The sequence below is a fragment of the Lissotriton helveticus genome, chromosome 1_1 (genome assembly GCF_964261635.1).
Source record: "Lissotriton helveticus chromosome 1_1, aLisHel1.1, whole genome shotgun sequence".
In the NCBI taxonomy this organism is placed as follows: domain Eukaryota; kingdom Metazoa; phylum Chordata; class Amphibia; order Caudata; family Salamandridae; genus Lissotriton; species Lissotriton helveticus.
The window spans coordinates 189,677,081-189,703,956 of NC_136057.1; the positions used below are offsets into that span (position 1 = coordinate 189,677,081).

A 26,876-nucleotide genomic window follows, 5' to 3' on the forward strand; every position below is an offset into this window, starting at 1 on the left:
CAAGAACGACGATATCCAGCAATGGTTCAAGGCCTACGAAGTCGCCATGACCTCCCACCGCGTTCCGCAGAAGGATTGGAGAGCCGGGTTGTGGGGTCGATTCCTGAGCGAGAGGAGAGACATCCTACTCGATCTACCGTCCGCAGTGCAGACCTCCTACAACCACATGAAAGAGGCCCTCCTCACGAGATACGGACTCACCCCCGAAATGTATCGCCAGCGGTTCCGAGACTGCAAGTAGATCCCTGGCACCACGTGGGTGGAATATGTGAACTTTTACAGTCGAGCCTTGGAAGGGTGGATCAAGGGCAGCAATGTGACCTCTTTTGAAGGACTCATTGATCTCACCGCCTATGAACATTTATCCACCAACTGCTTTGTGGAGCTGAGACAGCACCTTCTGGACAGCAAGTTGGCCGATCCCCGGAAGCTGGCGGTCGAGGCAGATCGCTGGGTGAGCAACAGAGTCCCCCGGGGGCCCGTGGGAGACTATGGCCGAAACGAGCAAGTACATTCCCGCCAGAGGGGAGGGGGGGGGGGGTCAGGGTAGACTGAGGGGGTCCCAGGCAGGGCCCCAACGAAGCCCCTCCAGAAATCAGTCCGGAACCTCTCCTCCCGCAGCGAGAGCAGGGTTCCCCCCAGCTAGACAAGGACCCAGAATCAGCACAGCCTGCTACAGGTGTCAGCAACCCGGTCATTATGCCGGTGACCCCCAGTGCCCCCTGTTCAAGAAAACAGCCGCTGCGAGCCCCCCTGTGCGCCAGCTAGCCACAGTAGCCCTGGAAAAGGAAGAGGTAGAGGACCCAGAGGGGTGGGAACAAGCAGCCATGACATTAGTCTCCCTGGGGGATAGAGAAATGGTCCCCGGAGCCCCCCTGCCAGACAATACTGAGAAGTACTGACAGCAGGTGACTGTCAACGGGCACCGCATAGGGGCCCTCCGAGACACAGGGGCCAGCATTACTGCAGTCAGGTGTCACCTAGTTACAGAAGACCAAATTATACGCCACGCCTCCTGCAGGGTGATCTCAGCTGACAATTCCGTCCGCACCTGCCGAATAGCTCAGGTTCCATTCGAGTGGGAGGGCGTCTCCGGGGAGTTACGAGTAGCGGTCCGCACCGACATGCCCGTGGACTGCCTACTGGGTAACGACCTAGAGAGCTCCCCGTGGAAGCAGGTAGAGCGAAGAACTCACCTGGAAATGGTGGGCCTGCCCGAGTGGGCCTGCGTGAGCACCCGATCCATGACCGCCCGAGTGTCCACCCCCGGAGGGGTGGAACCCGAGAACCCTCGCCCGGTCTCTGACGACCCGGAGGACAGCGGGCAATCCGAAGTCCCCGAGTTTCCCCCCAGTGAGAGCATTGACCCCGACGCAGATCCCCTAGGCCCTGTTGTCGAACAGACCACGATCTTGGACGACCTTCCTAAGTTAGCCCAGTGGCGCCAGGAAGGCGGACCTTCCCGAGAAGAATTCTGCCTGGAACAGACCTCCTGTCCTTCCCTGGTCGAGCCGCGGCAGCAGGCCACCGCCCAGGCCGCCGGTGACCCATCCGGCTCCCACCTTGTCTATTGGGAAAACGGCTTGTTGTATAGGAACAGAAGTCCGCCGAGCTAGGCTCAGCCCGGGTGCTGGTGGTACCCCTACGCTTCCGCGGCTTCCTCCTGAACCTGGCCCATGATGTGCCCCTGGCGGGACACCTGGGACAAGACAAAACCTACCACCACCTGGTCACTCACTTTTACTGGCCCGGCATGCGCTCTGATGTGGAGGCCCACTGCAAGTCCTGCCCCACGTGTCAGGCCAGCGGGAAGAGCGGAGGGAAGCGCAAGGTTCCTCTCCAACCCTTCCCCGTGGTCAGTACCCCCTTTGAACGGGTGGGAATAGATATCGTGGGACCTCTGGACCCCCGGACCTCCTTAGGCCACCGGTTTATCCTAGTCCTGGTGGACCACGCCACCCGGTACCCCAAGGCCATTCCCCTCCGAACGGTGACGGCTCCTGTAGTGGGGCGGGCCCTCCAGGGGATCTTCTCCCAGGTGGGATTCCCGCGAGAAGTGGTGAGCGACCGAGGGACAAACTTCATCTCCAAGTACATGAAGTCCCTCTGGCAACAGTGTGGGGTGACGTACAAGTTCACCACCCCATACCACCCCCAAGGTAGCGGCCTGGTTGAGCGATTCAACCGGACCCTCAAGGGAATGATCATGGGTCTCGAGGAGCCCCTGAGGCGTAAGTGGGACGTTCTCCTTCCGTGTCTCCTGTTCGCGTATCGCGAAGTCCCCAAGAAATCCTTGGGGTTTAGCCCCTTCGAGCTGCTCTACGGGCACCCCGTCCGGGGGCACCTCAGCCTGGTCAAGGAAGGTTGGGAAACGGCGGACCCGGCTCCCCCTCCAGATGTGTTTCATTACATCCCGACCCTCCGAAACCAGACTTGGAAGTTCCGAGAGCTGGCCGAGGCAAACCTCGAGACCAGTCAAGAAGAGATGAAACGTTGGTATCATCAGAATACCACTCTGGTCGAGTTTCAACCCAGACAGCAGGTTTGGGTGAGGGCCCCAGTGGAACCTTTTGCCCTTCAGGACAAGTGGACCGGGCCCTTCAAGGTGGTGGAACGCAAGAGCCAGGTGACCTATCTCATCGATGTGCAGTCCCCCCGGAACCCTTTACGGGTCCTCCATGTGAACCGCCTCAAACCCCACTTCGTGCGGTCCGAGTTGAGTTTGCTCCTCGCCACCAACGACGGAGCGGAAGAGGACACGGAACCTCTCCCCGATCTCCTGCGTGCGAAGGAAAAATATGGCTCCGTAGAGGGAGTGAGTCTCTCCTCCTCCCTCACCCCCGAGCAGCGCGAGGACTGTCACCAGTTACTGGGACAGTTTCCTGACCTTTTCTCCCTCGTCCCCGGCGTCGCCAGTTGGTGCGTCCACGATGTGGACACCGGGGACAGCCCTCCGGTACGGCACAGAGCCTACCGCGTCCCTGACCGAGTCCGGGCCTGCATCAAGGCCGAAGTCTCCAAGATGCTAGCCCTGGGAGTGGTCGAAGCCTCTGACAGCCCATGGGCCAGCCCCGTGGTCCTGGTTCCGAAGGCGGCCGCCCCCGGCGCTGTTCCCGAGCTGAAGTTCTGCGTAGACTACCGCGGGCTCAACGCAGTCACCAGAACCAACGCCCACCCCATTCCCCGAGCAGACGAGCTCATTGACCGCCTAGGGTCTGCTCGCTATCTCAGCACGTTCGACTTGACCAGTGGATACTGGCAGATCGCCCTCACAGAGGGGGCCAGAGAGAGATCCGCTTTCTCCACCCCGGATGGTCACTACCATTTCCGGGTGATGCCCTTCGGAATGAAAAATGCCCCCGCCACCTTCCAGCGGCTGGTTAACCAGGTACTGGCTGGGTTGGAGGAATTCAGCGCCGCGTATCTAGATGATATCGCGGTGTTCAGCTCCCACTGGACCGAGCACCTCCAGCACCTCTGGGAGGTGTTGAGGGCCCTGCAGAGGGCGGATCTCACCATTAAGGCCAGCAAATGTCAAATCGGACAAGGGTCCATGGTCTACCTAGGTAACCAGGTCGGGAGCGGCCTAGTGGCACCCCTTCAACCCAAGATCGATGCGACCGTGGCCTGGGAAGCCCCCACAACCCAGACGGAAGTGCGGGCGTGCCTAGGGCTCACGGGGTACTACCGAAGATTCATAAAAGGGTATGGCAGCATCGTAGTCCCCCTCACGGAATTGACCTCCAAAAACTAGCCCAAGAAAGTTAGCTGGACCCCCGCCTGCCAAGAGGCATTCGAAGCTTTGAAAGACGCCATGTGCACTGCCCCTGTACTACATTCCCCCGACTACTCCCGAGAGTGCGTGGTCCAAACGGACGCGTCCGAGCATGGCATCGGAGCGGTCCTGTCTCAGATGAATGAAAAGGGCCTGGACCAGCCAGTGGCCTTCATTAGCCGGAGGTTACTCCCTCGAGAGCAAAGGTGGAGCACCATCGAGCGGGAGGCCTTCGCGGTGGTTTGGGCCCTGAAGAAGCTGAGGCCCTACCTGTTCGGTACTCACTTCCGGCTCCAAACCGAGCACCGACCCCTCCGGTGGCTAATGCAAATGAGAGGGGAGAACCCCAAACTGTTGCGATGGTCCATCTCCCTCCAGGGGATGGATTTCACTGTTGAGCACCGGCCTGGTGTTGACCACGCCAACGCAGACGGCCTGTCCCAATTCTTCCGCCTCAGTGAAGAGAACCCCCAAGGGGATGGGTAGTTCTCTCCGCCTTTCAGCTGGGGGGGACGCATGTTGGACCTGGCCTCGTGGCGAGGTTCCCCCCCGTTCCTCAGCACCCCGTTAGCGTAGCCCTGCACCCCGAATCCCCTGGTTGTCCTGTTCGTGTATGCCCAAACCCCCTGCACGACCCCGCAACCGACGACAAGCCCCGCATGCCCCCGTCCTACTTCCCGCCTCCGAGCGCCCAGCACCTGAATTACCCCACAGGGCCCAGCAGCCATTTTCCGTTCCCGAGGTCCCTGACTCCCTGGGCCTAGCGTGACCCCGGCCCCAGCGAAACTTAGGCTCCAGATGCGCCAGTCCCGGCTGGGGGGTAAAGGGCTCCCCGAGTGAGATAAGACAGGGAGTTTCGATGGCACCTCCGGCCTCCCCCGAGAGACTGGTTTTCCTCACACCTCTGCCCTTCCCCTGGGGGCCGGTTTCGATCACACCTCTGGTCTCCCCGAGTGCTGGCTCCAGACCCTGCTGGGCCCAGACGCTTCTTCAAAAGGATCAAAGGGCCAACCGACGGACCTCTCCAACGACCAGCCCCCAAGGCATGAGACCTCCGCCTGCGAGAGTCCGGACATCAGTGGAGTGGTTTGGCTCACTGGTTAGAGGCGGCAGACCCGGGAGCAGAGGACTGCCTGGGACCAGGGTTCAATTCCCGACGTGGCAGGGTCTTGGACCAGGGTCAACGGGCTCGATAATTCTCGCCTCGGTGCCTACTCTAACTAGGGATCACACTCGGCAACTCTGGGCATTAGCTTGCCTCATCTCCACAACGGCCCCCCACATACGCAGGGGATGCCTGGTTTCACCTTGGAGATACCCAGTAGGGACCATCTCACAGGGAACGCCAGGACGGGTTCCCCAGCGGTCTACAGCGCAGAGATACTCCTTCGGGAGTCGATTCTAGCGCTTTAGAAACCCACAATCAATCAATCAATCAATCAAAGGGCCACTGGACTATATCAAGGCTTTACGATCCTGCGATCGCTTGTAAATAAGAGTGCCTATTCCTTTTTACTGTTCATAAAGAACTTGTTACTGAAAACCTACGGTGTGGTGTCCGTTCGTAAGTGTGGTGTGAGCTCAGTATGTACGATCCTAGACTCGAAGTCCTCCCCGGTGAGGACCTCACGTTAAGACTCGGCATTACTTGTGGGAGAGGTGGGTCACGGGGTGGTCGGGTGAGCATAACCTGGCCCTCTGGGATCGCCCCTTCTAACAAAAGGGTACCATTGGAAAGAGGGGATTCTCCCCTTTCCAACAATACCTCTCCAGTGTGTTTGGGTGCTCAGGGGTCCGAGAAAGCCCTGCGAGCACTGAAGCAATATAACTGAAATGAGCCGATCGGCTCATTTCAATTTCACTTTCAATGTAATGATTTCAGCACCCCATCATTATAAAATTGAAATAAAAAAAATGCTTTGGGATGCTGGGGGAGCTCTTCCCCAGCTACCAAGGCGCAAAAACAAACAATCTTTTGCAATGCAATGGGTCTCGCATTAGTGAAAGTTAGAGCTATTGGCAATGTAAGTGATAATGTTTTTTACTTATGTTTTCTTGTTTGCAATGGAGTGATTTAATTGGCATCTTTTTGTTGCATAGATGTTATACTAGATACAAGGTGGCAGAGTGACTAGAGCATAATTTAATTTATTTACTGCATTATAAGAGTGCTAGCATAGGCCCAGTGAAGGATGCAAAAGTATCTGAGAGCGGCTCAACCTCATTAGGTCTCGCCTGAGCCAGCGCAGTAGTGGACTTTCAAAAATGCTACCACATGCTTTTGCTGGCCTAGCGCTTGCGGTTACGCACGCGTGCACGTGTGCAGCTGCCAGCTTTCAGCACCCGAGGCACCATCTGATGCGCAATGACTTTCACTTTTGCCGCTGCTGCGCGCGCACCACTCACGTGCTTTTTAAAAATTTCCTTTTGCTGCTTAGCACGCGCGTGGGCACTCCCCCATCCCTCCCACTAGTTTACTTCTTTAAGCCTCACGCCCGCCCTGCTAAATGAGTGTTGTCTCCTTAGTGTTTGCACGTGTACTCCCCACTCCCCCTTTGATACAGTGGCCTTTTGTAACTTGATATTACTCGCACGACCCTGTCACAAGGACAATGCTATTACTAAAATCAATCCACAGGTGGCCCACACTCCAGCCGCTTGTGGGTCTGTCTAGATGTTTGAGGCGCCTCTCCGTGCTTGCAGTTGCAGACCCGGTTTGTTGTCGGGGGAAGAGGGCCTTGTTCCTTGACTTAATTGAAGAAGTTAACGCGTTTCCACGTAATCCTCGCATGCGCTTTGACTCCAGCCAGAATCCTCTGATAAAATGGTGTAAGCAGTTGTACTTTTGGCTTGTAGATTTCCAGAGGGAATGTATCTTTCCTACTACAGGTTCCCTATCAGAGACGTTCTGCTCTGTTTATCTCAACCACACTAAACAAGCTGATAATATTCTGCAGTCGCTGGTGAGCCCCTACTCAAAACTAGGGGCACCGCCCCCTGCACAGTGTCTCCGCGACCTTGCCTACAAGTTGTTGAGCTCATGGAGAAGCTGTATTTGTGAACAGATGAGATCCACAGGGCTGTTGTCCAACCCACCCCTTCTGGATGATAGCAGTGAGGGGCAGTCCTCCCCTGGCCCCATCTCGGCATGCAGAGGAAAACACCTCTGCGCCAGCGCTTCTTCATTGCTCCTTGGTGGCATGGGCCGGGGGCATGTTGTGGGCAGGACCTGCCTTTGCAGCAGCATCCTCGTGCCTAAAGCCTCGTGCTTCTAAGAGCCTTACCCCTCTTTGCTTAGCAAGTCTCACTCACTTGTAGAAACAAGACTCAGTCGCCCTGTGTTTTGCAAAGTCATAAGGACAGTGCTCAAGTGTACGAGTGATACCCTGACTATTCTATAATTTAAAGGTCGGTTGCCAGTTGTCTTCATTGGGTCCTCATTGTAAGTATGTGAAATACTACGTAGCAAATAGAAAGTGCATGTTAAAAAAGCTTATTTTCTCACGAATTCTGAAGGCCGGATTCCGTACTTTTACTGCTTACCCAAAACCCATAAAAATCGTCTTCCTCCTTCCGGTAGACCGATAGTTTCGGGCATTGGTTCCTTATTGGAACCACTTTCAAAGTACTGCGAAGTTTTCTTCAAACCTTTGATACAGTCCACAAGTACCTACATTAAGGACACCAAATGTCTCCTAGCCTTGCTTTTAACAGTCAAGATGCCTGAAGACCCGTGCTTTCTAGTCTCCCTAGACATAGAAAGTTTATATACTTGCATTACGCAGGATGCAACACTAAGAGTTTTGGCTGATGTCCTAGATCAGGCTACCTGGGACTACACCACTTCTCGCACTTTTGTCATCGAATGTGCCACTCTGGCCCTCAAAAGGAATTTTTTCCAATATCTGGATAAGATCTATTTACAAAAGACAGGGACTTCAATGGGCAGTACTTTTAACCCAAGTATTGCGGGGCTGTATGTTCACAACTTTGAACAGACCCATATACTGGCAGCAACAAATCCCTACACTCTCAATGTTATCCTGTGGCAGAGGTACATTGATGATGTGCTTTTAATCTGGCACGGCTCTGAGGATAGCCTTTTGGCTTTCTTTGACTGGGGGAATACCTGTGATCCTCATCTCAAATTCACCCATCAATACCATCCAGAGTCCATTGTGTTCTTGGATGTTACAATAACCAGAGTCGGGGATCATCTGAATACAAAGACCTATTATAAGCCTACCAGTTAAAATAACTTGCTCCATTTTTCGAGCTTCCACCCGCGTCCTCTGCGGGCAAACCTGCCTTTTGGCCAGTACCTACATATTCATAGGTACTGCAGTGATGTCAAAGATTTAAAAAAAACAAGCACAAGACCTAACGAATAAGATGTTAACTAGAGGTTATCCAAGTAAGATCCTAAAACAAAGTTGCAAAAGGGCTAGAAATCAAAACAGGGAGGCCTTGTTGGAGGATTATGAAAAGGACAACAAAACAGACATGCCATTAACTTGTGTGACGACATACAGTAACATCTCCAATGCTGTCAGTCGCTCCATTGGAAAACATTGGAAGATTCTAACCAGTAATGGGCGGGATTGGCAGAAACCCTTATTCTCCTACAAAAGAGAAAGGAGTTTGCAGGATGCATTGGGACACACTCGCCCCAAAACCAATGACACAGTACAGGACCCAAGTATTTTGGCCACCTGGGGTTTGCCCCCTGTCCTTGGCCACTTTCCCTGTGGTGGATGTAATGTCTGCCATTTAACAACTGCGACTAAGACACTGAATTTGGAAGCAGGCAAGTTGTGGCATCTATGGGGTCATAAATTGCAATTCTGCCAATGTTATTTATTTAATCACGTGTCCCGGTCACCTAAAATACGTGGGCATGACCACGCGAAAAATTTAATTACGCATCTGCGAACATCGCAGTAACGTGAGATGCCGAAAAGGGACAACAAAATTGACTACACACTTTTTGGAACATGGACATTGCCCCAATGACACCAGATGGACGATAATAGAACAACTGAAACAAAGCAGCGACAGTACCATCTTTGAAAAGGAACAAAGATGGATTTATCGTCTTTCTACACATGTACAGGGATTAAATGATGATCTACCCTGGGGTTCTGTGATGCGACGATATACTTGCCTATATACCTTACTGTAACTGTTGACCAAGTGAGGTTTGTTGGTTAGACTCTACCCATATTTTTATTACCTGGAGGGTAGTTATATATTGATCCTTTAACACCTATACATTCACATTCACCAGCTAATTTATGATTTTTATAAGCACAAGTGTGGAGATAGCCTCTCATTCATTTATATAGTACTATTTATAGACTCTCATTCATTTATATAGTACTATTTATGACCTATCAGTTTTCAATCCATACGAGAACAATAAAGTTAGATTGAAAACTTGAAAGACCAAGAAAGATGCTTCCATTTCCAAATAGAGGCTTCCCCTTTAAGAGAACTGAGGAAGATCCAGATTGGCGATCACGTGACTGCGTGTAACGTCATGGACGCACAGACAAAAAACAGACGTCCCCACGGGCCCAGTGTATACGGGCCGTGGATGTGATCCGAATAGGTTATCTGGCAGGTAGTCGCTTGGACGGAAGTAAGTTTTTCTTGTTTTTTATAACGACCTGTTGAGTTCGCATAGCGTTTTAACTTATACCTTACATGCCATGATTTGAGAAGCTCTCGACAAAGAGACGTATACTGAAAAACGTGTTTGTTTTGTTTTGTTTTGTGTCCTCTTAGTATATCCGGGCGTGAAGGTTTCCCCTGCTACGAGCCCAGGGGGTACTTCTCCCGATTTTGACAAGTGAGTGGACACGTTTTTAACGGCGTTTTCCTGTCTTAACTTGACTGAAGGTGTAATTTGTTTATTTGCTACTCAATACGGGCACTCTCTTACTAAAGAAAAGCGTCTTGGAGCCAGGACCATGTCAGGCCCACTAAGACGAATAAAAATAGGCGAAGTTCGCCTTTTGGGACGTTATGAATTTTGATATTACGTTTCTTTTGGTTGTTGCTGCAAATGGCATAGCACTTTTATATAAAACTTTTGGAATTATATTATACCCAAAAAGGCTTGATAATATCCATGTTCTGATAAATTATTGCGTAAATAATCTAACTACGAGGTGGGTTTCACTCCACTCACAATGATATTTTGATATATGTATATAATCTTTCACAAAGGGGTTCAGATGTATATGTTCATCCTCTCTCATGTTAATGGATTGATTTTCAGATTTCACAGCCTTTACGAGTTGGAAGAATAGCACGTGGAAGTTCCTGTGCATCGACTAGCATACAAGTTTGCAAAGTTTTTTACTTTCCCCGCCCCTCATGGATTTGGCGCCTTAGTGAGCGCTTCTCCCGAGGCGAGGGTATGTATGGTCCTGAGGAATGCTGAGCTGGCGATTGGCTCATTAGCAGAAACATGTCGACCTCTATTTAGGACATTTGGTTCAAATTAAATCAACCACTTACATGTCAGTTTTTTCACTACGGTTTTTAATAGAGTTAGAACTACCCCCACATTAAAATAATCTTCTGATATGGGGAGTAGTCGATACTCTTTTTAACATGCACCTTCTATTTGCTACGTAGTATTTCACGTACTTACAACGAGGACCCAATGAAGACAACTGGCAACCGACCTTTCAGTTAGTGCCTGAGGGTTCCTTTTTTTCTTACTAATATCTCCTAACTCACTTTGTCTTTTGGATTATTTCTTCTAAACTTATGGTGGTGGTAAATTAATTTGTCACTCCCATTTATGGTTTGCTTCTAATTTCAGGTACTCTTCTGTTGTTTTGATATATTATTTATAAGGGGTACAAGAGTGGCCTACTGACCCTTTCTCTCTTGTTGTTTACCTATTCTATAATTTAACAATGTCGTTTTCTTTTAAACCATTTTTTGTTTTCTTCCAATTAACCAGGTAGTTGTCAAAATTGATATTTTTTTAACATTCATAAGAATTTGCCAAAACGTATTTCATGATTCAATGTTGTCACTTCATCGGGGCAAAAAAAAAAAATCATGCAAAAGGGTCTGGTACAAGCCTCATCTGCAGGTGAAACTGCTTGACTAGTGTGAGGCGGACGAGAGGGCTGTAGACCGTTCCTCATATGGAGTTGGATTTTTATCTTTTCTCTGCACCTTTCCCAAACTGGCTTGAATTGTAATGATCTCATCAGAACATTATGAATTCATTAGGGTATCTTTGTCCTGATGAAGCACTACTCAAAACACTGAGACTCAATAAAAAGTGTGTTCGCTACCTCAGAGGCAGCTTCCTCCTCAGAAACTCCTCCTCCTCACAGAGAATGTTACTTGTATCCACCCCATGTTCTTGGGGGGTGTGGGGAGGTGGGCAGAAGGAAGAGGGTAAGGACGATTTAGGAGAGGGATTGGCAGAAGTGGTCATCATGATAGTCAAAGTAGTCCTCTGGGGAGACTGGGTCTGAAAGTGTCAGTTACTTTGTGTCTTGGCGCTGCCCACTCGACCAGTCCTCAACACCATTATGGTTTAGAAGAGCAATAGGTGGACAGCCTGGGTGCTGACAGCCTTGCTTGCTGCTACCTTCTCATCGCGCATTGAACTTTTGCATTTGTGTAAATTGCGATATGGTGCTCCACACCTGCAGTTGAGAAACCATTAGTACACACCACTAGAGCCATTTTGATATCCGAATATTTATTATAATGCCCTGTATAGGTTTGCTGACACCCTATAAACATTTTTTTGTTGGGGGGTCTTTCGCAAAGCTTATTTTGGCATGAAAAGCAGGAGGAGAACAACAGATAAGAATGAGATGAGAAACTAATGAAAAGAAATTACAAGAAAATTCATACTAAATCCATGACTGGGCCGGTAGTCCAGGGTCAGTAAAATTAGCGCATACTAGGTTTTTAAAGCATGTTTTTTGCCACAGGGAAACCTAGGCTGACTATCTATTACTCATTGGACCTGCAGACAGGTTCTCTAACCACAATGAGAGACGCTGAGCTCATTCTAATACATAAACTCAGGAAGGGGCAAGAGGAGTGTTTGATCTACGGACCACTTTAGTAAATGTTGTGCAATTATTTACTCGAAAGTTTTGGCTAACAGAATGGCACGTCTTTCTTGATGGAAGCCACCAAGTGAACTTAATTTTAGTAACCTGCTTCTATTTACAGTCCATGATTATGATAGTACTTTTAATACAGCTTTAAAGCGTCCCAAAGGTGCCTTCAGCACAGCTACTTTACAGAGTAGAACATTCTGCATGTGAATGTGCACCAGTTGTGTCCTTATGTGATGCTGAAGCCTCATTCTGAGCCAGTACAGCATCACTCAGCACCACCACAGCATCATTCAGCACACAACAATATCGCTCAGGGTCACAACAGCATCACTCAGCGGCACCACAGTATCGCTCTACGCAACCACAACAACACTCACCACCACCACCACCACAGCATCACTCAGCAACACCACATCATCACCCAGGGACACAACAATATCAGTCAGCACCACCACAGCATCAGTCAGCACCACCACAGCATCAGTCAGCACCACCACAGCATCAGTCAGCACCACCACAGCATCAGTCAGCACCACCACAGCATCAGTCAGCACCCCCACAGCATCAGTCAAGGCCAGCACAACATCACTCAGCACCATCACATCATCAGTCAGCAGCACCACATCATCAGTCAGCACCACCACATCATCAGTCAGCACCACCACATCATCAGTCAGCAATACCCCATCATCAGTCAGCACCACCACATCATCAGTCAGCACCACCACATTATCAGTCAGCACCACCACATCATCTGTCAGCTCCACCACATCATCAGTCAGCACCACCACAGCATCACTCAGGAGCTTCTACACAACATGACGTCCCTTAAATCTTCCAACCATTTCAGCGATCCTCTACCTGCTAGGTTTTTTAAAGATCTCAATCCAGCTATTATCCCTCTGTGGTCCCAGATCATTCAAGAATCTCTCGTAAAGGGAAGGATCCCTTATTGCCTCAAGGCAGGGCAAGTTACTCCAATTCCTAAGAAGCCCAAATCGGATTTATCTGATCCTAACAACTTCCGACCTATCACCAGCATCATGACTCTAGCTAAATTGCTTGAAAAATGTGTCCACTCGCAGCTATGCAACCACATAGAGAAATATCAACTCCTTGACTACCGGACAGTGAAGATGATTCCTTGAGATTCCTTTATCTAAATGTCCCTTGTCTCCTGATCCTTCTTGACCTGTCCTCAGCATTTGATATCATCAAACATGAAAACCTGATTGCCCTTCTTCAACATATATGGGGTCTCACGGGTCCAGTCCTAAATTGGTTTGCCTCTTTCTTACATAACTGCATACAAAGAATCAAAGTTAACCACTCCTTTGCAACCAGTACCCTGGTTACGATCAAAGTTCCACAAGGATCCGCACTCTCGCCCACTCTTTCAAACCTCTTTAGGGAACCTCTTACTGTCATTGTGAACCATTCTAACATTCAGTACCACATGTATGCTGACACGCAACTGTACTTGAAGATCTCCTCTCAAGAGGATATAAAAACACTAAATGTTGCACTTTCACAAACTCAAAATGTTTATCCCAGAACCATCTTTTGTTAAATACTCTCAGAACTGAATAAAGCCAAACATTACAACACCCCGGTTTACTTGGCAAATAAGCTTGAACTTTCGGGCTCAGGCCGGAACCTAAGAAGTACGTCCACCCTACTTCTGAAACCTCCCAAATTCAACAAGCATTGGCATAGCTAATAGGTCTTGCCTTTGGGACCTTATAGGTGTTTAGTTATCCAGCACAATATCCTTGGTGCAACAACATCAACTGTTGCATGGCTAAACACTTATAAGGTTCCAAAGGCGAGACCTATTGGCTATGCCAATGCTTCTTATAACTACCGGTGCAGAGGACCGGCAAGACCGCCCCACTTAAAGCTCTGCCCATCCCTCTTTCAGACACTCCATCCTCTTTTCCCTGGAATCTCTGAAACTCGCAACTTCGGACAGAAAGCTTAAAATTCGCTCCAGTCCATCTATAAACATGGGTGACTTTATCACTAACAGAGCCTCCAAAAATGCTTTCAATTCCAGAGTAGTCATAAGATTTGCTGACCTACGCTATTTAATGCCGCTAAAATACTCATTAGTATTCAACAGACTAGACTACTGAAATAATGTACTAGCATATACCACTAAAAATGGTTCTAATCCTTGCTATCCAACTTCTATAGAACTTACCTAGCTATGCCAGCAGCAGGATTGATGGTTCAACGTCACAAATAGGGTCAATGGTGACTTGTCAGTGCAGGAGTCAGGCACTCTACTCTCTTTTCCAAAGCATGGTGCTTGTCTGTCAAGCTGAGCGAAGGTCATCCTGACAGAACTTCTGTCAGGGTCAGGCAGCAAGGAGCATTACATGAACTAATGCTCAGGTGGCTGGCAGCCTGAGTCAAGGTTTCTCCTGCCGAAGGTTTTACAGCCCTGAAGGAAGTGATATCAGCAGCCCCGGAAAGCCCTTTGAGCACTGTAGAAGAAAACTCACCCTGATGACAAAAAGGAGCAACAGCTGTAAGCGCTATAGGTTAAACCCATGAAGAGCCTAGGACTGACTGTTTATCAAAGACGTCTCACACCACCCGAACCCAATTCGCCATTGATTGTCGTGGGATGAGCAATGTATGAATATGTGTGCATTTGAGGACGAGCCTGTGAATGGGCGTTTGTATGTGTGCACACATGCTTGTGAATGAATAGGTGCAAGTGTGTACATGTACGTGATTCTGAATGGGTAGCTGTATGTGCACATGTTAAAGCTTGTGAATGATTGGTTGGTTGTATGTGCACGCTTGTGAAGAAATGGGTTTATTTGCACAGGTATACTTGTGAATGATAGGTGTGAGTGTGTGCACTTATGTTTCCTTATGGATGGTTGGAAGTGAGCTTGTGCATTTGTGCCTGTCCTACTACTAGTTTAATTAACCAGCCGCCACGAAACAGGGCCATATAAAAACAAGTGCTGCCCTTGCTACAAGAGCAGCCCCGCAGAGGCCGCCAGTGCCTGCATCTCATGACCTACACGCCAGTCCAAACATCTGAATAATGCATGGTCTAGCGAACAAGCGCAAGAGACGTTTGAAAAAACCCGGGGAATGCGGAAGGGAGCTGTTATCCGATGCATCGGATGAAGTAGTCCCCTCAGGCTGGGTTGTTCCGGTCTCCATGAAGAGGAGTTAAGCATTACCACAACACACTCGGTGCACACAGCCTCTGTAGTAGGCAAAGTCACGTCTCAATGCACAGATGCAAACATCACAATGTTTCAACTGCACTGCCCACTTGCTACTTCGTGCAGCAAATATTGCGTTGTTTGGGAGAGAAAAAGCAGAAACATAGGGTAGAAACAATAGTTGGGCTCACGCTTTGCGTGAGGCGGTAGGTGCAATTTGGAAGAAGGGGGCGCTACGGGTATTGAACATTACTAAGAAAACAGCTGGGAGACAGTGCACCCCCGGCCTTTAGGAAGGTTTCTGTAAAGACCTTTTGTCTAGTACCCCAGGCATGCACCACTTTGTTCGCAAGTTGTTTACCTATGTGTAGACCTCGGCCAGCGCCACAGGGTGGGCCGTCCAGGGGAGGCAGATCCCAGTTCTCACCGTGGCACAGGTGAGAAGCGGACACTCCGGCTACTCCTTCCTGCTGCATCTGCCCCCTGCCTGTTGCTACGCTGTCCACCGAGGGCTCCCTGGTCCTTCCCTGGCCGACGGTGAGTGCCTGACTTCCAGACCTCACATCAACTGCCCAGACTGCCCCACCCATCGGTTTCACGCTCGTTCACTCCTCTCTCGTGCGCTCACAGGCCACCCGAGTCTCGCGGCGCTTGCTTCCGTGAACTGGCGCGCACCCTGGGGTGGCCGAGGGGTGTGTGAAGTAACGCCTGTGCCTGCCCGTGGGCACCGCGTGGCCAAGGTGCGGAAACCTTACATTGCCTTAACAATTGAAATAAGAAAAGTGTAAGAAACAAATTAACAAACAGAAACCACGCCCATTCCCAAAACACTTTGCTCTAAATATTGTATAACAGGTGCATGTAACTTATACGTTCACAACTCAGACACGTTACACGGACCCATAGTCTCTTGGTTTAGGCAGCTTGTGTGCTCTTCAGGGAGTCCCAGAGTTGGATTGGGATAAAAAAATCGGCCCGGGCACACCAAAAACAAGCATTTGCAATGTAATCGGTCCAATTGCATTGCAAATGCTGAAGTTTAAACTGAGCGCGGCGCCGCTTCATGGACACCGCGCTCGGTTTCTTTATATATTTCTTAACTTTGACACTGAGCGCAGTGTCCTTGAAGTGGGCGCTGCGCTCAGTGCTAAAGTTAAGAAATATATCAATAAACCGAGCGCGGTGTCCATATAGCGGCACCCCGCTCAGTTTCAAAGTAAAAAAAAAAGTTTGAAAAAAAGATTTGTAGAGCATTTCCCTTGCAGGTGCCTGCAGGGGCACCATATGTTTGCAAGTTAATTACAAACATATGGTGTAAAAGCTCGCTCCGGCAAGGGAATTGCCAAAGGTGTACGTGTTGCCATTGAAAGGGGGGGTCACAGATCAGGACCAGATTCACGGAGCAGGAGGGACTCACCGGGCACACTCCGTTGCTGCTGCTGGGGCCCACACGCTGTGAGTGCTGCACGCCGCCGTTGCTCTCCACCTGCACGGCCGCCGGCGGACTACAGCTCCCAGCAGCCTAAGCGGGTCATTCCCGGTTGCTGCGCGCCCGGAGGCGCTGATAACGGACGAGGCTCCCACTGAGGAGCGGGGGGTCACAGATCAGGACCAGATTCACGGAGCAGGAGGGACTCACCGGGCACACTCCGTTGCTGCTGCTGGGGCCCACACGCTGTGAGTGCTGCACGCCGCCGTTGCTCTCCACCTGCACGGCCGCCGGTGGACTAAAGCTCCCAGCAGCCTAAGCGGGTCATTCCCGGTTGCTGCGCGCCCGGAGGCGCTGATAACGGACGAAGCTCCCTCCGCATCGCGGGACGCGCGCGGGACTGCGCCGGGCTAAGCCCGGGCAAAGGGCGGGCCCTCTATGGCCCTCGGAGGGCATAGGAGGACGGGACGGGCCACCCCCCTTGGTCTTCACAAAGGAGGTAAAGCCACGGATTGCCTATTCCATTGACTATCACATCCGCCTAGAAACTGTTATATAGACCCCTAAGGGAGTGGTTACTAACATACCCTTTTGGGCTGGACTCATGCCTTAGGTCATAAGACGGGCCCGCAACTGAATTTGCCATTGAAAGCAATGCAACACGTGCATGTTTTTAGGGCGGAAAGGGAATCCATTCCAAAACGTCTTTTTTCTATGCGGCGCATGCGCGCTGCGTAGGAGAGACCTAAAAAGAAAAGATCTTACAATCGTGCTTTCACCGGTCTTGCTCCAAGAATTTGGAACGCCCTGCCTCCCGAGTTCAGATCCAATGCTTCCACTGCATCTTTCAAGAAACATGTCAAACGGCTATTCATGAGTGAACATTAACAGCATCAACTTGTTCTCATGCTTTGTCTACAAATTTGATTTTTATTGTACACCGGTGTTGTGATTTATTGTATGCTTGTCTGTTAAATTGTTATCTCACTATAGGGAACTTCTGATACAGTTCGGGTTAGGCCTACTCCTCAACCTATGACCGGGTTTGTTCCCCCCTTTGTTTGACAGTGTATGACTTAGCTACACCTTTTGTACCATTGTGTTTTGGTTTTATTCATGGTTTCGCCACATCTGTACAGCGCTTTGATACCAATAAGAGTCTTGTTCGCACTTTATAAAACATTTCAAATAAATAAACAAATGAACCCAAAGTAGGAAATCTAACCAACCAGAGCTAAGAAACATTGTTGTGATTTTAGTCTTTTTATAACAATGCTAAAAGCAATCCTACAAGTCCCAGATCGCAGCATATTGTTTTAAAAAGCCAGCACTGTCTGATCATGTTGCATATAGCATGGACTTGCATGTCATTTAAAGATGGATGACCCTGGCTGGAGGAGAAACAATGTGTTGAGTACACATATAGTACTGACTGCTGCGAGAAATATAAAAGAATGTGAAGCAGATTCAACGCACATCATGCTTAACCTCAGGCCAGACATGCATAACAACAGAGGGTTCGGAGGTGAAGGGGGCTCAGGTTGATTATCCGACTTACCAGCATAACTGCAGAATCCTTGCTTCAACTTGGAAGCCCCAGTTATCAGCGGGCTTAAGCGGCGGCTCCTCCAACCACTGACACACACACCTTACTCCGGTGCACCTAGAACACATCCAAATAACAGAGAATCGCAGCCATGCAGGCGAATACAGAACTTGTCAGTCATATATTAGCAGTGTTTCAGGGTGGGACTTTCACCGGAAGTTACTTGATGGAGTTCAGGAAACTGAAACAAAAATAAAAAACAATATCATGAGGAGTCCACTGAGGGAGGCGTGGCCAGAACAATGCTAGTACCATGCTACAAGCTTGACAGTAGTGTTTATAAAATGCACTGTGATAAACGCTCTGCCAGACAGGAACTCGCCCCCATGTACATTCACCTTAATTACATATTCGATCTACACATTATTTTACAAACTGACGAAAAAAGTCCCAAACGTAGGTGAGCTGTGTGAATGTTATCACTGCAGATAGTAATACGGAAAACAGCAAGGGACTGGCGGCATTATACACAGGAGAAGAAACGTCCAAAGGCAGCCATGATTGTGTTTGTGGCCAGCACAGGCAAAGAAATAGAAATAGGACTATGGGGCGCTTACGGACCATAATGAGGGCTGCGGTCCAGTGCCAGGCTGACCTTTAGATATGGTACAGACATAGTTGTTGGTTTAATGTTTATATCAGCTGCTAAACACACGAAGAAGTATTGTAAGATACTGAGGGGGTGGGTGGGGCAGAACAGGGAGAGTAACTGAATGGTGCGAAGTACAGCAGGCAAAGAAAAAAGAAAGTAGTCCCCAGAGCAACAGCTAAAGAACCATAAAGGAATGAGACAGTACTAAGTCTCTGCTCTGTGGGAAGAACAGAAGAGAGAAAGGAGGGATAAAGAGGCAGGACTGACTACTAGCAAGCAAGGATTTTTAAAGGACACTGAGAGAGATAAATGAAAAGCAATGGCACGAAAGGGGATGGACTTCAAGCGCATAGACTGATTACAGCAGGTCTCGAAGAGACAGCTGCACTGTCTAGCTCGGCCTACAAAGGAAATACCTCTGCTGTTTGCACACGACCACCAAATCCCTCTGCTGTAGAGGACAGAACCGTTCCGTCCTCTACACCGAACGGGTTAACTATGAGACCTAGTGCTGGCTATATCTAGATTACGCCCTGGGAAGACCCTGGGCCCCAACGGCCTCCCTGCAGAATTGTATAAGAAATATGCAGATCTTTTAGGCCCCCATTTGCTGATGCTCTTCCAAGAAGCGTCCCGGGAAGGAATTCTGACCCTAGACTTGCGCATGCCCACAATTATTCCCATCCATAAACAGGGGAAACCCCCCACTGACTGCGCTTCATACCACCCTATATCCCTCTTAAATATAGAGGTGAAAATACTGGTAACCATCCTTGCCTTGAGGCTCTGCCAGGTAATCACTGCTCTGGTGCATCAGGACCAGACCGGTTTTCTGCCTGGACGGGCGACCAGACTAAATCTGCGAAGGACACATAACAAAAAGAAAAATATATTTAAAAAAAAAGAAAAAACTATGAGACCTAGTGTGCATCCGGTTCAGATTTCTGTAGTCATGCATTCCAATCGGTTCTGGGAAGCGCAGTCTTTTTGTAACTATGTTTAACTTGGTTGCTGATAAAGCTAGGGATATAAGGTATAACACTCAAGAATCTGACTCTACACTTAGGAAAATCAAAATTCTGAACATTCATACAACAGATAATGAGAACAAACAGATGCCAGAAAAGAAGCAGAAAGGGAGGGAAAGAAACCCATTGGACATGGCATGAGGCAGGGATGTCCTCTTTCACCCATACTCTTCCCGATGCCCTAGAGTCCCTCACATTTACCATATTCTCCTCAGAAGACATTTGGGGTACTGAAACCATAGCTGGAAACCTGAAAATGATGCTGTATGCGGACTACTACCTCCTTAGTTTAGTCTCTCCAGATTTTTCGATGCCAGCACTGATGTTCTACATATCAGTTTTTACAGTGTTTTCCAGGTACAAAACCACGAGGGAAACCCTCCAAGAACATCTGTTTCAGTAAATCCCCGCCAAGTTGAAATATCACAGATGATGGATTACTACCGACTATCGAATATGACTGTACTGACTAATCAAATGCACAGGGAGTTCACTAAATGGAGCATGTCACAATTGTCACTATGAAGACAAGTCCAAACTAAGAACATGGGGGTAGAGTCACTGGTTAACTCCATTTTTTGGCATGCTGCCTGTACTGGTCCCGACCGACCAGCATCAGAACTATGCCTAATAGAGACAGCCATTTAAACATACTTTTGGCAAGGTGAGACATAAGGACTGGCCATGTCCAAACTTCAAGCCCCTACTTCTGGCAGACTCAGACTCCCAAAGATGGAACTATGTCATGGCACTTCCAGCAAGCATATCGTTTTGCCACAGATCTGGAACGCACCAAATGGGTACTCCTGGAACAACAACTATGGGTGGGCCACGAGAACCACAAATGATATATCTGTATCATCCTTCATAGATACCTTAAATAGAACTGCTTTGTGAGACTCACTTAACAAAAGAAGAGGGTCTAGCACTGCAGAAGCAATGCAGGGTGAAAATCTACGCCAACACGTACTCAGCATTTGCTATGGGCAGGGGGTGCTGGTTTGGATTCTTCGTGAGACCCCGTTTCTCTAGCTGATAGAGATCATAGAACAAGAAGGTCACTGTGATATTAGTAGGCAAATTGGATGGCAAGGATATAGCCTTTGTTAACATTTATGTCCCCAATGTGGACCAATCGATCATTCCTTCCTCCCAAACGTCTCTCCTCACCGGAATACATCGTTACACTGAGTTACTTGGTGGAGATTTTAACTGCGTGGCTGATGTGACTTTGGTTGATCTAACTAAAATCACATCAGCCACGCAGTTAAACAACCCCGCGCACATCACCACTACATAAAACTGCCCACGCGTTTTGATATTGGATCAACAATTGATGATTTGTCGATACCTGGAGAACCATAATTCCGGATGCGGCTTCTTTTTGTATTACTCAGGTATGCACAAGCTATCAGTTTACTTACATACTTTCTGATGCTCGGCTAGCGTACATGCAAGAGCTGGCAAAAAATAATACTGTGACCACAAGCTGTTTTTACTGATTCCCGGACTGGCCATTGTCCAGACCCTGCATTCTGAAATGGAAGTTCAATACTGCGATGCTGGTGGAGGCAGCCTTAAGATCTACCCTCAGGAACACGATCAGTAAATACTTTATGGAGAATACGGGTATGACTTCCTCCCAATAAGTGGAGTGGAAGGCTTTCAAACTAGTGGTATGCGGTCATAGCATCTCAGCAGTAGTAGGGGCCCGGGCCCGATTCATCCTGCGATCAAACACTAAGAGTACCACCTAATGAAACAGGAACTACCAACTGAGAGTGAACAGGGCCTCATGACAGACAGAGTAGAAAGGAAAAACCTCCTCAAACTAGTGGAGCGACTCCAGGATTACGATTATTGAGCATATATTATTAGGGCACACACAGATTGTGATAAAATCAGCAGATTACTAGGGGAGCTGGATAATCTTGACAAGCAGGGTTTCCAAATACTGCAGATGTGAACAAAGGGAAGGTGACAAGGTTTACAGGTAGGCAGAAATTAATATGGTCTATGCTGTCTATTAGTCTAACATCTATGGGCGCTCTCGTGCCAGGATTATGTTCTTCCAGCATAAAGCAAGTATGAAGCAAATGCCATTGGCAGTGTCTGCATCCCTAGGAGGTGATATCACAGTACAGGAAGTGAGGGGTAGATTAAAGCACTGGGCAACGTACCAGGCTCAGAAGGCTTGCTCCTGGAATTTTATGCATGTTATGTAGACACACTTATTCCAATCCTGACTACATTGTATAAGGCAGCAAGAACATTGGGAGAACTCCCTTCAATGATGGAAAGTACCTGTCTGTCCCCCTCCACAAATAGGGAAGAGTTATATGTTAACATCCTACAGGCCCCTCTCCATTTTAAATGTGGATTCTAAAATACTTAGTAAAAGTTCGATTACTGGGCGCCCCATCTAGGTGATCTTATTCACACTGATCATCCAGGTTTTTTACCTAAACGTAGTAGGATCCCTAACTTTCACCAAATAATCCATACCCCATTAGTGGACTATCATAAAGCAGTAGCGATCGGCACTGACAGAAAAAGCTTTTGACTCCCTACGCTGGGACTTACTTTACATTACACTGGCCAGCATGGAACTAGGGAATAGCTTCTTCACCTGGACACTTTTGCTATATTCGTCCCCGTCCCTGATGTCTCAGGGTCTGAACCAGGGTGTCTTATTAGCACACTGTAAGATCGAGACCGGACCCAACAGGATTATCCGCTGTCACCAGTGCTCTTTGCCAAGGTTGTTGAATCACTAATCAAATGCATTCCCAATACATGCTCCGACAATTGGTGAAATTCTGCCAGAAATAGGACAGAACCTCTGCTGGAATCCAGTTACATTTTGCTACCTGGGTGTTCGTATTTACCACAACTTAGCCAATTTCCTTGAGAGCAATTTCCAACTAGCGTGGAGTTCACTGAGACGTCCATACATTTCAGGCTAACACTTCCTCTATAAGTCGCGGGCAGGGTCATGCCTACAAAGATGGTTTTCCTTCCCAATCTCTCGTATTACTTTGCAGCATGCCCAATCTGACTCTCAAAATCCATCTTTCAGGCGGTGAAAAGCCTATTGATATACCTCATATAAAGCATGGGAGGTCGTAGACTGACATTAAGCAAACTGCAGCTCCCCACTAATGGAGGTGGGTTGGTGGTGCCTGACCTGGAGCTTTATTACCTGGAACAAAAACTGAAATGGGTAGCTTACTGGAGACCCTGTGAGGGGGTGAGGTGAGGGGGGGGCAGCGACTGGTGTCTGCTTTCTCTCCACCCGTACCATGATATTGGCCACACTGATTAGCCGGAATGCTCGTACAGGAGCTGAATATTCTGGTCTCCTGTTGAATACCCTTGGGATTGGTATGGGCCTATGCCTTGCAGAGAACACACATGAGGGTTCCGTATGCGAAGGACCTTCCCCTGTCGGCATCATTACTAGTCCAGCATGAGGGATATTGGTCTGGGTTGTGAGAGAGAAAGGGTATGAAAGTGCTGGGGAACTGGTATGCAGGTGGAAAAATAAGGGACTTTGTGGATCTCATTAACGAAGATGCTCTACTCTCAAACACGTTTTTACTGTATGGGGCAGTGGCAGCAAACATGAGGAGGAGAGCCTGTGGGAGGACAGGCAAGAAGCCCTGGAACACAGAGGCCTAGAAACCATGAGGAAATAACGTCAATCCACACGGTGGGGTAGACTTTTGAGAAGTTTAATTGCTGTGCCAGTAACATGAGTGTAGAAGAGCCCGACACATCCTTGCAACTGTAATACTATTCAAACCATCACATAAGAAATTCCATAACAGAAGGCTAACCTAACCAATGTCTTATTACATCATATAACAATAAACAGTAAAGACATCCTATCTTAAGATGCGGAATATCTTCCCCCCTTTTTCTCTTTTTTAACACCACACACACATACAGAACCACAGAGACACTACCACACACAAACGCATACAAAACAGGACAAGAGATCAACACATAAACAATACCTAAAGTAAATATGAAAAACTAACTGGATGCCACCCAATATGTAAGAGGAGTGTATCTTTTAGGTTCTTTGATAACACAAGTACTCCTTAAACCAGAACTCGAACCATTCCCTGAAACAGGCACTTGCTTATCACTTAGGCATTTTTTTCCCTTTCATTATCACCTTTTACCAATTCTAGCAACTCTTGCCATATTCCACCATTGCCCATTCAAAACATGAACAGCATTGCCTCTAACTTTGATGGCTCTAACAGGATCTCTAAATTTCGAAGATCTCATTCTTAACAAAATAGCGTTTTTCACATATAACATTTCACCCACCTTGAATTTGATCCCTGAACATATTTTTTCTTGCACCTCATGACCCATCACCTCCATCTTCCAAAAAGGACACAACGAAGACACCACTTTTCACTCTCTCATGAGTTCAAGAGGTGCTTTACCTGTGACCGAATGAGGCGTCGATTTTTGAGCCTACACCAAATCTCAGATAGCTACTTTACAGTCTACTCTGGATTTCACCACGTTCTGGTTACATTCCACTAGAAGCCTGTTGAATGTCTCCACTTTTCCGTTGGTCTGAGGGTGATACAATGGCCTGTCTAAATGCTTCACCCCACACATGTCTAAAAACTCTGTCATGATGGAAGAAGTGAATTGAATGAAACTCATCAGAAGTCCCTTCTCTAGCAAAACACAAAAAAAGTATTACTGAGTTTGTGTTGGGTTCTGCTGTACCACATACTTCTACCCACCTGGAAAGATGATCCATCAGAACATCAAACTGTCTCGTATTGGAAGGCAATACATAAAAGGTCCCAAAAAAAGAAACACATCAACCACAAGTCTCTGCCACACGTTACTAGGACATAAAGCAGGCACTTCATTAGGCACAGTGGTCATCAAATATTTATCACTCAAACAGCATTGTGCACAATTTCTCACTAATCCTTCTACTTGCACATCCACTCCAGGCCTCCAGAAATAATTTCGTGTCAGACGCTTAGTGCCTCTCATACCCAGATGGCCTACATGACCTGTCCCCAAAATTCTTTGGCAGAAACATCCTTGTGGAATCAACTAACGCCTCTTACCAACAATCCTCCTTCGAAAGATAACTCATCTACCACCTTGCCATAAGATTAGAAGGATGTATCCAAAGTTTTTTCCATTGGCCACCCAAATTTCTCAAAATTCACGACCTTGTTCAATACGGCATCTTCCCTCAACTGATCACACGATACCATCATATCGGAACAAATGACCAAATCTTCATCATTGGCAATGATACATTCCTTGATTTCTTCCTGCACATCCATCTGAGCCTGACCGGATTGCAGCGTTACCAGCCGGATACGAATTAGCAAGCGTAGATAGGGAAGGGAAAAAGGGAGGCGGTATAGCAATTACCTACCACATCAATTTTAAGGCCACATTTGACCCTACGGTGTACTTATGAGTATAAGTGCTGATGTTCAACTTCAAATTGAGTAATACCACGTCCTTCCCTAGATTACTACTGTACTGGCCACTGGGGCCTTGGGCCCCTTTTACAGCATCCCTGCAAACTTTTATGGAATCATGTCTTGATTTCCCAACTTTTATGCAACTAGATTTGAATTTTCATCTCGAATGCATAAACACTGCAGACACCTCCCCTCTGGTAGATAGCATGGCCTGTTTTGGAGTGACTCAGATCATTACAGAGCCCAACCAGTAGGCCTTTCACACATTAGATGGGCTTTTCACTAATAACTCTAACATCGTTATGGAAAAAGTACTGCTGTTAACCTGGACCGATCACAGGGCTATCTTCTTCAAACTCCTTCTTCAGGAGAAAATAATGTCCTCTCACAACAAGCTGTCTGCTACTAAGATCAGATTGTAACAGAAACTTAATAAAACAGACTTCGAAGAGGCTTTGTTTAGATACCCTCCCCCGCTAGACCCAGACAACAACAAGGCTGCTGATAATTTCTACTGCTGGGTCAGGTCGGCAATCAATCTCTTGGCCCCAGAGAAATCGATTAAACACCACAGGTACCAACCTTCAGTCCGATGGTACACAGTAGTGCTTAAAAATATAAAATCAACGTGCAGACATTTAAAACGTACCTAATGGCTACATTATAGTGAGCAGGGCAAATTAAACTACAGCCAAAATTAATTACTTTTCTTCAAAAATAGAGGCAGCATAAAATGTGACTAAAAAGATTTTCTAAACTTTCATTTCTCTGTCTAAACTTAAGGGGGAGAATCAATTCTCTCATGATCAAACCTTTTGCAATACACTGGCGAACTTTTTTCAGACCAAAGTGCAAACAGTCTACAAGGAGCTCTAAGGGCAGTCTACAGGCACCGTCAATGAGATGCTAATAGAGGACAATGCCTCTGGAATTACAACTACCTGTCAACTGCAAAACTTCTCCTCTCTAACCAAGAAGAGAGTAAGTGATTTATTGTTATCCATTAAGTCTGGATCCCTGTCGGATCCCTTTCCTCCCTCGATACTTCACATGGTTTTGGATAGGGTTAGTACACATTTGGCCCCACTCAACAACATTCTTGTGTCAGGAATTTTCTCTGTCTCTTGGAAGAAAGCTTGCATATGGCCTATTCTAAAAAAAACCCTCACTAGATCCCTCCGAAGTGAAAAATTACCGGCCCATATCATGCATTACCCCCCTCCCCCTTTCACCCCCCGGGCAGAAATTTTGGAAAAATTCATTAATCAAGAGCTGGTGGGTTACTTAGACTCTAACAATCACCTTGATACCACCCAACATGGCTTCAGACCAATCCACTCAACAGAATCAGATTTAGTCATGGCCACTGAGGGGATAAGTGTGGCTCAATGGTTAGAGCGGCAGACCCTGATGCAGAGTTCTAGCCCGGGACCAGGGTTCAATTCCCCACCTCGGCGGGTCTTGGGCTCAAAAAATTCCAGGGACCTGATCATTCTCGCCTCGGTGCCTATTCCAATCATATAGTCCCACTCTGCAACTCTGGGCAATAGCTTGCTTAATCTCCACAACGGCCCCCACAACGCTAAGGATGCCTGGCCTCCACCTTGGGGGTGCCCAGGAGTGGACACCTCACAGGGAAAGCCAGGATGGGTTCCACA

The 26,876-nt window shown here is 48.1% G+C and overlaps 1 protein-coding gene across 1 annotated transcript in view; it reads right to left on the bottom strand.

The window, feature by feature from the left end:
* LOC144760124 (uncharacterized) overlaps window positions 1-26,876 on the bottom strand; it is a 141,815-nt gene that overhangs the window by 90,373 nt on the left and 24,566 nt on the right. The window contains exon 2 of the mRNA XM_078646517.1: window positions 18,065-18,293. The gene's annotated coding sequence lies outside the window, so the exon portion shown is untranslated. The remainder of the gene's footprint in view (window positions 1-18,064; window positions 18,294-26,876) is intronic.